Source organism: Myripristis murdjan, chromosome 7 (genome assembly GCF_902150065.1).
Source record: "Myripristis murdjan chromosome 7, fMyrMur1.1, whole genome shotgun sequence".
In the NCBI taxonomy this organism is placed as follows: Eukaryota; Metazoa; Chordata; class Actinopteri; order Holocentriformes; family Holocentridae; genus Myripristis; species Myripristis murdjan.
In genome coordinates, this window is record NC_043986.1 from 3256427 (window position 1) to 3270328 (window position 13902).

General features: G+C 44.2%; 1 pseudogene; it reads left to right on the forward strand.

Moving 5' to 3' along the window:
• Window positions 1–1643: 1643 nt before the first annotated feature.
• LOC115362238 (tripartite motif-containing protein 16-like) lies at window positions 1644–3310 on the forward strand (annotated as a pseudogene).
• Window positions 3311–13902: the final 10592 nt, after the last annotated feature.

Here is a 13902-nt window from a genome sequence, read left to right on the forward strand (position 1 = left end):
TTTGGTTTTGTCTTAAATTAGACAGGGATGTCCTCTCTCGGGTCAGCTGTACTCAACAGCTACAGAACCTCTTCGAACCATTGAATGACCCTTCATGTGGTCAAAAATGTCCACTTTCTAGAAAAAGGTCACAGGGAGGTGATTTTTGGCAAGGGGGGGTAATTTTGGGTTAAATTTGAAAATCCCAACTTTCAGCATGAAAATCCATTATTTGACCCTGTAATGCATTTTTATCACATCCATGACCCTTCGTGGACAAAAATGTCCACCCGTCATTTATCCCTTTGTTATTGTTGCTATTTGTACTTATTATCCTCAAAATCTTTGAAGTGACTCATATGGAGTTACACTAAGTCACTTTTGACATGGATTTCAAGATTTTAACCCCTTCCAGGCCATTTTGAACACTTCTGGGTGCTGTTTCTATAGAGGGCAAAACCACCAACCTCACTGCGCATTAATTCATGATATACATTGAAATGACAAGTCCAAAACATTCATTTTTAAGACAGTCGAAGTGATGGATTCGGGGCATGTGTGTCTGAGTTAACGAGAACGAGCCAAACGTCTTTTTATTTTTTATACTCTAAGTGCTGGAATATAGGGGCATGGATGAGGCGCACAGAATAGAGGCACTGTGAATGAGCCGAACACACAACACCAACACACATATTTGGGGTCGGTAAATTAATCCTAATCAAATTATTTCCATCTCAGCTGTTTAATATAAGACATAATCTGTTCAATATAGGCAGAAAAAAGCGAAATAGGTATATGCTAAACTTTTGAGTGCACACATTTTATTCTCCTTCTGTTGTATGTAATAATTTGGGGGGTGGATGTTTCATGTCAACTTCATGTAATGTATAGTAACAGTAACAGTGTACAGCTCAGCTCACTACATTTTCCAAGCAGCTTGCCCAACACTGAATATATATGTGACATGGTGGGACTTTTTTTTGTAACTTTGAAGCTTTTTCTGAGGCATTTTTAGGAGGAAGTTGGAGCTGAAGGGGTTAAAGGAGTGTTGCAGCATGAATGGAGTTTCACTTCCATAAGTCTCTTCATGTCACTCTAGACTTTTTTTTACCACCTTTCTTTCAAAATATTTTCTATTTTCCTTGTTATTTAGCAGAGTAAACACTGTGCAGTAAACCAGATCTACATTTTTCAGACTGGATCTGGTGGATCTGTTGTGTTGACTGAGTCGTCACTGACAGGAGGGTCATAATATAACTGGAGATCATATTAGCTGTTGGTTGAAGATGAAAATGAGATGGAACAGTTGAATTATTTTTGTTATAAACTTCACTTCATGTTGTAAAAAAGAGCTAAACACACACTGCCTCTTTAAGAGCGCTCCTCTTCCTGGAGTGACTCAGCAGCTGAACCCCTCCCTCTTCTGTCTGACCTCAAACATTACGAGTTTGATTCTGCCCAGATATTTCCTGCTTCTCAGATCTGACCGTTTACAGATGAGTGGAAACAACACAGTGTGAAGGACAAGAGCCCACAAACCCGTTTACAGCACATCAGCGAGTGACTGTGAGGAAAAGCTGCTGTTTGCTTTGGATCGGAGCACAACTCTTATCTGTTGATAGAAAGTGAAACTAGCAGACGTTTCACTGTGACTGAGAGGGGAAATGGCTCAGCGAGGAATTCAGCTGGACTCGGCAAAGTTTTGCTGTTCCATCTGTCTGGATCTGCTGAAGGATCCGGTGACTCTTCCCTGTGGACACAGCTACTGCATGAGCTGTATTAAAGACTGCTGGGATGGAGAGGAGCACAAGGAAATCTACAGCTGCCCGCAGTGCAGACAAACCTTCACACCGAGGCCTGTCCTGGTGAAAAACACCATGTTAGCAGAGTTACTGGAAGAAGTGAAGAAGATGGGACTCCAAGCTGCTCCTCCTGATCTCTGCTACGCTGGACCTGGAGATGTGGCCTGTGATGTCTGCTCTGGGAGGAAACTGAAAGCCATCAAGTCCTGTCTGGTGTGTCTGGCCTCTTACTGTGAGCAGCACCTCCAGCCTCACTACGATTCAGCTCCATTAAAGAAACACAAGCTGGTGGAAGCCACCATGAAGCTTCAGGAGAACATCTGCTCTCGTCACGATGAGGTGATGAAGATTTTCTGCCGCACTGATCAGCAGTGTATCTGTTCTCTCTGCTCCATGGATGAACATGAAGGCCACCGCAAAGTCTCAGCTGCAGCAGAAAGGAGCGAGAGGCAGGAAGAGGGCTGAGTCGGCAAAAAATCCAGCAGAGAATCCAGGACACAGAGAAAGACGTGAAGGTGCTTCAGCAGGAGGTGGAGGCCATCAATTACTCTGCTGATAAAGCAGTGGAGGACAGTGAGGAGATCTTCACTGAGCTGATCCGTTTGGTTGAGAAAAGAAGGTCTGATGTGAAGCAGCAGATCAGATCCCAGCAGGAAGAGGAAGTGAGTCGGGCTGAAGAAGTTCAGGAGAAGCTGAAGCAGGAGATCACTGAGCTGAGGAGGAAAGACGCTGAGCTGGAGCAGCTCTCACACACACAGGATCACATCCATTTTCTACAGAATTACCCCTCGCTCTCATGTCTCAGTGAATCTACACACTCACCCAGCATCAACATCCGTCCTCTGAGCTACTTTGAGGATGTGAGTGCAGCTGTGTCCGAGCTGAGAGACAAACTACAGGAGCTTCTTAGTGAGGAATGGTCCAAGATCTCACTGACAGTGACTGGAGTGGATGTTCTACTGCCACAACCAGAGCCCAAGACCAGAGCTGAGCTCTTACAATATTCATGTCACATCACACTGGATCCAAACACAGCACACACACGTCTGTCGTTATCTGAGGGGAACAGAAAAGCAACACGAATGGCTGAAAATCAGTCATATCCCAGTCACCCAGACAGATTTACTTATTGGGATCAGGTCCTGAGCAGAGAGAGTCTGACTGGACGTTGTTACTGGGAGGTGGAGTGGAAGGGGGAAGTTGATATAGCAGTCTCATATCAGGATATCAGCAGAACAGGGTACGGGGATGAATGTGTATTTGGAAACAATGACAAATCTTGGGCATTGGATTGTTCCAACATGAACTGTTTCTTCAGACACAACAAAATCATAACTAAAATGTCGCTCCCTGTGTCCTCCAGAGTGGGAGTGTACCTTGATCACAGAGCAGGTATTCTGTCCTTCTACAGCGTCTCTGAAACCATGACTCTCCTCCACAGAGTCCAGACCACGTTCGCTCAGCCTCTCCATGCTGGACTTTGGCTTTGCAGTAACAGAACCACTGCAGAGTTTTGTGAGCTCAAGTAGACAGGAGGGATTAAAGCAGTTCTGTCGTCTATTTCTGTAACATCTGTGTTGGTAAGTGCTTGGTTCTGTTCTTTTTTTTTTAAATCAAGATCTGCACATATATGATTATTCTGCAAAATATTTTGTTGCATTTTTATTTTGCTGCTAAAAGCTCATTGCTGTGGTTTGTCAGTCCTGCACTTCCCAGACGTCACCTGTGGCACATTTTGTTCTTGGTCTGTTCAGCTGTGGTGGATAAGGGTTGAACTCCATCAGTCGACAGTAGAGAGAAGCCAAATGAGCTGCACTTCACAGGGAAATGTAAAAAAATATCACTGATTAAACTGTTGAAGAGGCTCTTTATGATTCTTAACTTCTCTCAATATTTACTGTAACATGTTTTTGCTCTTCCTGTTTTGCTGCTTAATGGAGTCAGAAGTGTGTTTGCACTTGTCCTTCTTTGTAGCTGAACAGCTGTTTGTTGATTTTGTAACTTGGTAAATATGATTTTTTTTAATGCACTGTAAATGAAATGATTCTTCTTCTCCTTGTCAGTGGGAAATGATTCATGTGTTCCTCCACAGTGTTGACATGCTGGTTTAACAGGTCAAGTGTGAGAATCACGTGACTGCTGAGAGAGAAACGCCTGTTATGAGATTTTAGTGATTAGGTGTGTCAACCAAGTGAATGTTTATGAAAATGAATAAAAATATTTCCAAGAATCAACAGTGTTTCTTCTGTCGTCGCTCCAGAAAGTCTATCAACCAGCTGAAGAGAATCTGACAATAACAGGACAGTATGTCTTGACTGGTTTACCTGCTAAAACACAAAGAAGTGCTGTAATGCCCTCCATGAACAGTAGAAAAGACAAAGTGACAGGAGGGAGAAATACCTGCATTCAAAAGTCATTTATGACATTTTACTGTGTCTGGGATGAAATGAAACCAGCTGTGATCGACACTTTGAGCTCAGAACTGAACTGCGTTTTCTTCACCTGGGATTGTGGACCTCATTCCCATTTTTCTTTTATGAAAGCAGAATTTTGGGGGATTGCTTGAAATTTAAGGGCCAGTTTGAAATCCAGTGTGTTGCTATGACAGGACACAATGTTGTGTTGGTGCTCAAACTGATGAATGGTTTCATTTCACATAGAAAATACATTCCAGGCCTTCAGATCACACAAGTTGTCATAAAACATACAGTTTTATACGATCTTACAATACAGTCTTAGATACACATGCATATTTTCATTTAATCTGTGAGTCAATATTTACATTAATTTTTTTAAAAATCCATATTTTCCCATCATCCTACACTCAGATGTCAGCGGTGTGGTAAGAGCTATGGTGCCAGAAGTGGGGGGGCCAGCGGGCCCTCCGTGGCTCCGTAGTACACAAACATAAAACGAGAGATAGAAAGAGAAGAATTAGAATATTTACATTTTTAATCAAATCAAAGAGGGCGTCACACAATTCAAATACACACAGTACATCAGCCAGTAAGTGTTTCATTGCTGTGTGTTGTATTTCCTGTTTGAACTGACTGTGCTTCTGCAAACATCTGAGTAAGAAAACAAAATACTGCCAAACAAAACTGAACTTCATGAAAAATGTTGGGAATCCCGACAGGCCCTGAACCCCCCACAAGGTCTCGCGATGCTGATTTAACCCTAACCCTAACCCTAATGATTAACTCACCTCAACTCAACTCAGCTTTATTTATATAGCACTTTACAAACAGCCACAGCTGAAACAAAGTGCTGTGCAAAAATTTTCATAAAACAACAAAACAGTAAGAACAGTAGAAAGAATAAAAACAATCAAACAAATTAAAACAGAGCAAGGTCTGATGCTGGAATTTAAAATCAATGTACATAAATGATCATAAAACAACAAAACAGTAAGAGCAATAAAACAGTAAAAAGGAATATAGACAATAAAACAAATAAAACAGAGCGATGTCTCATGCTGGGTTAAAAGCCAATGAGTAAAAATGGGTTTTAAGACTGGTTTTAAAAATGGACAGTGAAGAGGCTTGTCTAAGGTGCACAGGTAAGTCGTTCCAGAGTTTGGGGGCAGCAACCGAAAAAGCTCGATCCCCTCTGAGCGTTCGCTTTGACCTCGGTACCTCCAGGAGCAGCTGGTCAGCTGACCTGAGGCACTTCTGGGGGGGTTCACAGGAGCTGCTGAGGGCAAACACCATCACTTCCGTTTTCTTTTCGTTGAAGTTTAAAAAGTTTAGGGCCATCCAAGCTTTGATGTCATCCAGACATGACAGAAGCGGTTTAATTGAAAAGGCATCTCTTTTCTTCAGGGGGACATAAATCTGACTGTCGTCAGCATCACGGTGGAAAGAGACACCATGTTTTCTAAGGATGGAACCCAGGAGAAGCAAGTACAGGGAGAAAAGCAGGGGCCCTAAGATTGAACCCTGTGGCACCCCGTATAAAAGGGAAGCGGAGGAGGATTCGGAGTGACCAAGGCCCACAGACATTGTTCTGCCTGTTAAATAGGACCTAAACCAGTTGAGTGCACTACCACCAACGCCCACTAGGTGCTGTAACCGAGCTACCAAAATATTGTGGTCCACAGTATCAAAAGCAGCTGTTAAATCAAGAATAACATAGTTGCCAGAATCATTTGCTATGTACATGTTATTAAAAACTTTTAACAGAGCTGACTCCGTACTCTGCAGAGTTTTAAAACCCAACTGGAAAACCTCCATGATATTGTGAACGTCCAGGAAAGATTTTAGTTGTGCATAAACAACTTTCTCCAAGATTCCGGCTAAAGGAAAAGGTTCAAAAAGGTTAAGATCTCATAAGTGAAGTGATGATGGATGTGTTCCACTGGGTGCTTCTCCTTTTACTGTTTCCTCTACCTGTCTCTATCCTCTCTCTCTCTCTCTCAGCCTCTCATGCACAAGGTGAGGGTCGGCTCTCTGAATATTAATGGTGGGAGGGATCGACAGAAGAGGGCAGTCATTTCAGGAATGATTTCACAGAAAAGGCTAGACATCATGTTCTTGCAGGAGACACACAGCAACAATGAGAATGAGATAGACTGGGCTTTGTGGTGGAAAGGCCAATATTTTCTGTCTCATGGGACAAATTTCTCTGCAGGTGTAGCTGTTCTGTTTTCTCCAGGTCCTGGAGCTAACATCATCTCCACCACGGAGATAGTGCCAGGCAGGGTTTTAGCAGTCAGAGCAGAGATTCAGGGAATATGTTTTTGTTTTATTAACATCTATGCTCCAAACCAGGGTCTAGATAGGCTTGACATTTTTGAGAAAACAGAGGATTTTTTAAAGCAGTGTGATCAGAGTGAATGTGTGGTGGTGGGGGGAACTGGAACTTCACTTTAGACAGAACAGGAGAGGAACCTCACTTACAGTCATCAGCCACTTTATCACAGGTGATTTCAGCGTTAGGGTTAGTGGATGTATGGAGGGTCAAACATGCCCAGGTTAGGCAGTACACATGGGTGAAGGTTAGGGATGGGAATGTGAGCGCAGCCCGGTTGGACAGGGTTTACACATCACAGAGCTTCACTAACAGGTTACTGAACAGTCACATCTACCCAGTGGCTTTCACTGATCACCATTTAGTCATTTTTGATTTTCTTGTTGCACCAACCACTAAATGCAGCTCTTACTGGCATTTTAATGTCAAGCTGCAGCAGGACAGTAATTTCTGCTAGAAATTTGAAACTTCGGGGAAATCTGGAGAGGGAGGAGAACACATTTTGGGTCCCTCAGTCAGTGGTGGGAGGTGGGCAAGGCACATATAAGGGTCTTTTTGTCAACAAGTCATTCCACAGTAACAGTTAGAAAAGTCATTCAGAAATTAGAAAAAGAAATCAGGGATCTAGAAAACAGTTTATTCACTCACAACAGCACAGACAGTCACACACTACAACAAAAAACCAGGAACTCAGTTCATTTTTACAAGAAAGAGTAAAAAGGGCGTTGGTCAGGTCCCGTTTCACCACCGTCAGGGACATGGACGCACCCACCTCCTTCTTTTTCAATCTGGAGAAGTCTCTATCTCAGGCCAAACAAATGGTTTGTCTCCGCCTCCCTGATGGCGCTGTGACCACAGACTCGGTAAAAATGAGACAGCATGCCACAGAGTTTTACAGCACCCTCTTCAGGAGGGAGGACTGTAGTGCAGCGTGTGTGGAGGAGGTGTGCTGCAGGGGCTTCCTCAGCTGAGCCCCAGGGACAGAGCTGCCCTGGATGCTGGCATCTCCCTGGAGGAGCTGACTGTCGCTGGGGGTCAGATGGCTAACGGCCGAGCTCCTGGACTGGACGGACTGCCTGCAGAGGTCTACAAGCACTTCTGGAGGTGTTTGGGAGCTGACCTGTGGGAGGCGCTGCAGGAGTGCTCTCAGACTGACCTGTTACCTGCATCCTGTCAGAATGCAGTTCTCACACTTTTACCAAAAAAAGGAGACTTGGCTTTACTTAAGAACTGGAGACCAGTGGCTTTGTTATGCACAGACTATAAACTTCTGTCTAAAGTGCTGGCTTAAAGACTTTTTGGAAGTAATAATCCACAGAGACCAGTCATCCTGGGTACCGGACAGATCTATCATGGACAATCTTTTCCTCATGAGAGACTTGATGGATGTTTGTAAAATGTACAGTATTAATGTGAGGATTATATCACTGGATCAGGAGAAAGTGTTTGATAGGGTTTACCATGGTTTTCTTTTTTCCACTGTAAGGGCTTTTGGTTTTGGTGATGGTTTTGTCTTGAATTAGACAGGGATGTCCTCTCTCGGGTCAGCTGTACTCCATAGCAATAGAACCCCTTCTAAATAGACTTAGAGTTCACTTGTCAGGATTTTTGCTCCCTGGGTTGCCTCAGCGCCCCCCTCTGGTGGTATCGGCATGAATGTCCTTATTAAAGACCAAAAAGATGTAGAGGCGTTGAGTAATAGTTTAACTGTATATGAGAAGGCATCATCAGCAAAGGTTAACTGGGAAAAAAGTGAAGCTCTGCAGGTTGGGCAGTGGGCTGAAGGAGAAACACCAGGGTTACCAGGAAAGCTCAGCTAGGGATGGCAGGGCATGAAAATCTTGGGTGTTTTTTTGGGAACAGAGGAGTATAGAATGAAGAACTGGGAGGGTGCCATGGAGAGAGTGTGTGCCAGAATGTCCAAATGGAAATGGCCGCTACCTCAGCTTTCCTACAGTGGAAGGGTCCTAGTTGTCAATAACTTGGTTGCCTCGACCCTTTGGCACAGACTGACTGTCCTCCCTCCACCAAGAGGCCTGATTGAGGGAATTCAGAGAGCAGTTGTTGATTTTCTCTGGTCGGGACATCACTGGCTGAGATCAGCTATCCTGTACCTGCCGGTGCAGGAGGGAGGACGGGGCCTGGCGGACATCGCGTCTCGGATCACAGCCTTCAGGTTGCAGACAGCCCAGAGACTGCTGTACAGCTTGGGCCTGCCATGGACAGACACTGCCTGTGTGCTGCTGAGAAGGGCTGGGAGGCTGGGTTATGATAAACACCTGTTTTTATTCCAGCCCCAGTCTGTAGACTTGAGTGGTTTGACGACGTTTTACATATCAGTTCTACAGGCATGGCAGTTGTTAACACCACAAAGGAAGGCTGCGAGGCAGGGCTGTAAACTAGAGGTCACCACTCGCCAAATGCGCCTAAAATATTCCCTTGGTGAGTTGATTTTGGAGGTCTACCTGCCACGGGGCGGGTAAATATTTGCACCAAGTCATGCGATAAATTATGCAAGAGGTGGCTTTAAATTCATATGGTAGGTAACGTTAGCGCTTGACCGGTGATGTTTGTGTGTCGCACTTCAGTAGCTCTCTGTAGCCCGTCGGCTAGCGCTAAAGCAGCTCAGAAGCTGCTGAGCCTAGTCCCTGGGTGGACATCCGCTGCGCCAGTGGTATGGGGCTAACAGGAAGAACCTGGACCCTAATAAGAAATGTTTTTCCCGGCGACGCTCCCACTAAAAATAAAACTTTTTCTCCTCCTAGGAGGTTGTACCAAAACACTGAAAAGAAAGGACACAAAACAGGATGAAGGCTGGAGGCCCAGTACCGGGAATCCAGGACCAAAATCCTTTTTTTTGGTTTTTCTGTCTCCCCACCCCAAAATAATACACTTATAAAAATCTAAAACTATAAGTTTTTAACTTGCTTAAAATTGATCAACAAACACAGCAAACTAAGAAAAAGGAAAGAGTCCACCACACCCACAACAGCCAGAACAAAAGACCCACACCCCCCTCTCCAAACCAACATAACAACAGCTAGTGAAACCACTCCAAACACACACCCAAACTACTAACAGAAAAACCCTCTTAAAAACATTTTTCTAGAAGGACAAACAAGAACACAAAGTTAACACTCTAAAGGAAAAATAATTTGTAGAAAAAAGTTTTTTTTTTTTTCACAGAAACAAACATAGAAAAAATAACCCGAAACCTAACAAAGAACCCCCTCCCCCCAGCAGAGAGGACCAACCAAACCAAACCAAATAGTAACAATTTAAACACAAAAGAATACTTGAAATCCATTTATTTTATAAACTCATAAAGAAATTGAGAGTCTAATAAATCAAAACCTAAATTAGTGCTAGAAAAAAAATGTTTTTCCAAACAGAAGAAAAAGGAAACAACATTCACTACAGTCTGCTGATTCCACCCCCCACAAAAAGAAAACAGCCAAATTGGAAGGAGAGGATAAACATCAGGAGTCCAGCTGAAACATGCCCCCTGGGAGCCAAACACACACTGAGAGCCCCAGCAAGAAATCAAAACACACAGGTAGGTGAACAATAGCCAAGGGGAGGGACCCCAGGGACCACAATACCTGAGGACATAGGAGAGGCCACCCTGGAGAAACCCCCACTCAGGTCCTCAGCCCCCAGTGGCAGGGCCGTTCACAGCCCCACCCACGGGGGAGGGGACACTCCAGGCAGGAGCATAAAAACCCAGGCATCCAGGCCCAAAAATCACTTCTCTCCTGAAGACCCTACCTGCGAGAGCTTTCCACCTGAAGAAAAGAAGGCTACAAGAACGGCAGAAGAAGAAGAAGCCTAGAAGAAATCTCCTAGACCTTCGACCTTCATTCCAAAACAACAGCAATTTTAATTGCTAAAATAAAAGCCAAATTCTTGTGTTCTCCTTCTCCCCACACCCTTCCCTACAGGGTGACCACTGCACACCAGAGAGCGGACCCGAAACAACGGAGAACCCGCAGGATAGTTCTGGGAAGACTCGGGAATACCTCACGGTGACAACAAGAGTCCTACTTGTGCTATTACTGGTAAGTATACAACCCCCTGGGTCTCACTTGGAGACAGCACACAGGAAGGGTGGCTTCAGGGTGTCAGAGGCCTTAATTGTTACCCAGTCTTCTACCAGAGGTTAGCTCCGACACACACCACAGACCATATTGCACCACACACGTCGAATCGGACCTTCCCCCTAACCAATTGGGCTCTTTCAACCAATCACCCCCCGCCAAATTAACAGCCTCTAGTCCAAACTTAGAGGACTAGCGAGGTTGCACCGGGACCACAGGCGCTTCAACCCCCTTAACAACCTCCTCCAGACTTAAGACTTAAAACCAAAGCAAATTTGTAAAAATGACAACGGATGACTTTAAAATCCTTAGCAAAAATTTGAAAATGTATCTAAAGTACTTGCACCACCAGGGTGAAGTACAGCAGGCGGAGTACTGGGACCTTCTCCGGAGTAACCCCAAACAAATTGCAGGATTAATGCAAGATTTTGGCCTTCAGTTGCCTGACATGGCAACAGCAGATTGGCTCCAAACCTCTCACCTTAAAATTTTAAACACTTCCTCCAATTGGTCCAAGAAACAGAATGGGTAATCACCCACATTAATACAACTAGATGGAGAGAGGCCTGGACTGTAGCAGTCCGCTGGGTACAAAAAGAAATTAAAAAGCTGGACAGCTCCACCATCAATAAGGCACAGCAAAGACTTACTGCTTTATTAGAGACCAACACGGTGCCAACCACATTTGGGAACCAAAAGAGCCTCCTTAAGAGCCATGAATGAATGAATGAACAGGCTGAAGCAGAGCTTTTAAGGCATGAACATTATGGCAATAAATTACCAAATTGGCAACTCCATCCGAGCTGTCCCTTTTTAATTATGGGAGATTCAAACATCTCCAGACTTCCAAACAATTTGGGCCCCCAAATTCAAATGGACTCCTATCCAGGAGCCAAGATTTTCCACGCCATAAACATCCTTAAAGGGAAAACTCCCACAACGGAGAAGGTCTGCAAAGTAATCTTATCCTTCGGCATAAACGACAAAAACACAGTGGTGTGTGGGTGCGTGGATGCAGACATAAAGCCCTCTGCTTAAAAACCAGCGGCAAAATATTCTGCCAACCCAACTTGAAAAACAGCCCAAAAAATTGAACAAAACCAACCTTCCTGGAGGAATCTGAATCCCAGTACCGGGCGTCAGGTTCTTACATGTAGACTGACCCGCAAAAAAATTTAGGTTACTCAATCTGAACAAACAAATGCGTCGACGGGGCCAATGTTGGCAGTTCCTGAATCCCAGTACCGGATGTCAGGACCGGCCACATGGTCTCATATCAAACCTCCCCCAAACAAAAAGCATTTGATAGGGATGACCACTTTAAGGGCTTTTGGTTTTGGTGATGGTTTTGTCTTAAATTAGACAGGGATGTCCTCTCTCGGGTCAGCTGTACTCCATAGCAATAGAACATCTTCGAACCATTGAATGACCCTTCATGTGGTCAAAAATGTCCACTTTCTAGAAAAAGGTCACAGGGAGGTGATTTTTGGCAAGGGGGGGTAATTTTGGGTTAAATTTGAAAATCCCAACTTTCAGCATGAAAATCCATTATTTGACCCTGTAATGCATTTTTATCACATCCATGACCCTTCGTAGACAAAAATGTCCACCCGTCATTTATCCCTTTGTTATTGTTGCTATTTGTACTTATTATCCTCAAAATCTTTGAAGTGACTCATATGGAGTTACACTAAGTCACTTTTGACATGGATTTCAAGATTTTAACCCCTTCCAGGCCATTTTGAACACTTCTGGGTGCTGTTTCTATAGAGGGCAAAACCACTAACCTCACTGCGCATTAATTCATGATATACATTGAAATGACAAGTCCAAAACATTCATTTTTAAGACAGTCGAAGTGATGGATTCGGGGCATGTGTGTCTGAGTTAACGAGAACGAGCCAAACGTCTTTTTATTTTTTATACTCTAAGTGCTGGAATATAGGGGCATGGATGAGGCGCACAGAATAGAGGCACTGTGAATGAGCCGAACACACAACACCAACACACATTTGGGGTCGGTAAATTAATCCTAATCAAATGATTTCCATCTCAGATGTTTAATATAAGACATAATCTGTTCAATATAGGCAGAAAAAAGCGAAATAGGTATATGCTAAACTTTTGAGTGTACACTGTTACGCCCCTCTGCACAACCATTGGCTCTGCAGTGCAGTGCAAGAGTCTTGGGTGGTGCCTGGGCTAAATTGGCTTAATTGTCCGCACCTGAGAAGGAGGAGTGGATAAAAGGCAGGGAAGCTGCCTCCTGAGGGGAGCTGCACACTCACCACAAACTGTTGTGTATTTGAACTGCTCCCCAGATTTTAATTTATATTATTTATTGAAATAAACTTGTGTCTAATCTGACGTCAGTCTCCACTTTATGTTGCGGCCCACGAGCCAGGGTCGTAACATGTGGGGGCTCGTCCGGGATCGTGGATATCTTTTTCTGGAGACTGGACATCAGTTTTGTGGACGGTTCACTATATGGTTGAGCAAACTCTCTTTAGTTAGAGTGCTGCAGCTGGGTAGCTGTGCTGCCTTTCCATCGGAGCACTTGTTTGTTATTTTGCTTTGTTGTTTTAGTTTATTATGTTTAGTGGCTATCCCGGGTGGGGGTACGCTTCGGAGTTGGGCACTGGATATCCCTGGTCTGCTGCCTGCTCACGAGTTTAGCGTTTAAAGCTGCCTCGAGCCTGGTAACCACTGAAGACTAAGTAGGTATAGTTAGTTTTTTTATCACATGGTAGGCTGAGAGTTGCTCGACAGGCTAAAACCAGTGCTGCTCTTGAGTGTCTGCTGAGTTTGTTTAGAGCAGTGTGTTTGTGAGCTCTGCTGTGTGTTGGAATTTTCAGTAGCTGTTCTTTTTGGGAAGACAGGTTTATGCAGAGCCCTTCAGGTGTTGCATGAGCATGAGTTTTTTTTGGAGACCATTTGCTACTGATGGTCTTGTGTTCAAATGCTGTACATTTGGGGTGAGCTAGCATGTGGTGTTTGAGTGTTGCAGTTTGTGTAGACATGCCCATTGTGTGCATGTAGAACAGCACTTATAGGTGCCTAGAGATGAATATATTGAGGTGAGTCTGTGACTTTTTAGTAGTGTGCAGAAGTCAGCCTACTTTTGTGGATCACTTGTGGATGTTGCTAGCTAGGTGAAGGCAGCAACATTGTGTGTGTGTGGTAGTAAGCCACACTAGTTGTGATCGTTGTGTGTGGGTGTGGCTTTCCATTTGAGTGGTCACCTGTGTGTTTCACTGATTCATGGATCCAGTATC